The following is a 1,049-nucleotide window of genomic DNA, read 5'->3' on the forward strand; positions in this document are numbered from 1 at the left end:
ATCTTCAATAATGTACCCAACCTTCAACTATGTTGAACAGAAGTGTTCACTGTGTGACTAGCGTGCGGAAAACACGAAAATAAACAAACAATCCAACCCGAGTAGAACTGAGGCGACTGAATCCATTGGATACCAGGCCAAACCTGAAGGCCTGTCTTTCAGTCTCTCTCTCGCCCGGGTTGACATTCAACAGACAAATCGATAGAGTTTAAGTGAGAGACTGTGTCGACCCGCAGCGAGCCGGCCGGGGATAAGCAGGGGTTGTGACCTTGGGAAACGCATGCTGTGAATACAGTGGTGCTAAGACACAAGGGTGCATGCAAGCACACACACACACACACACACGCACGCACGCACGCACGGACGCATGCACGCATGCACGCACGCACGCACGCACGCACGCACGCACGCACGCACGCACGCACGCACGCACGCACGCACGCACGCACGCACGCACGCACGCACGCACGCACACACACACACACACACACGCACATGCTGTGTAACACACACATGCACATACTGTGTAACACGCACACACACACACACACACACACACGCACACACATGCACATACAGTGTAACACACACAGACAAACACACACAGACACACACACCCACACACATTCACACAGAAAAACCCATCACAACTGCAAATGAAACGCAACTAAAATCATTGACGGCATGCATCAGTAAAGGATCCAATAACAGGGCTTCATAGGACCTCCACATGAACCTTATTAGATATTTCTCCCTCGTCGTATTATCGTATTATGTATTTGAATAGTAAGCCAGTGTCAGGTTACCCAGCGTTATTAGATGACCGTGCCGTATCATTTCTAGTAATATCGCAGGTATTAAACCAAAGGTAAGGGGATACGCAGTAGGTCAGGGCCGGTGGAAACCCAGTGAAGCGGACCGCTGCCCGTTTGAACACAGAAACCATTTTTCCTTTCTCTTTACCCCCCAGGGATCTCTCCCCCTGTGATGGATTATAACCCCGTCCAGCGGGCAGCGGCCCCCATCAAATACACATGGCCTCCGCCATT

This window comes from Gadus macrocephalus, chromosome 20 (assembly GCF_031168955.1).
Source record: "Gadus macrocephalus chromosome 20, ASM3116895v1".
Classification (NCBI taxonomy): domain Eukaryota; kingdom Metazoa; phylum Chordata; class Actinopteri; order Gadiformes; family Gadidae; genus Gadus; species Gadus macrocephalus.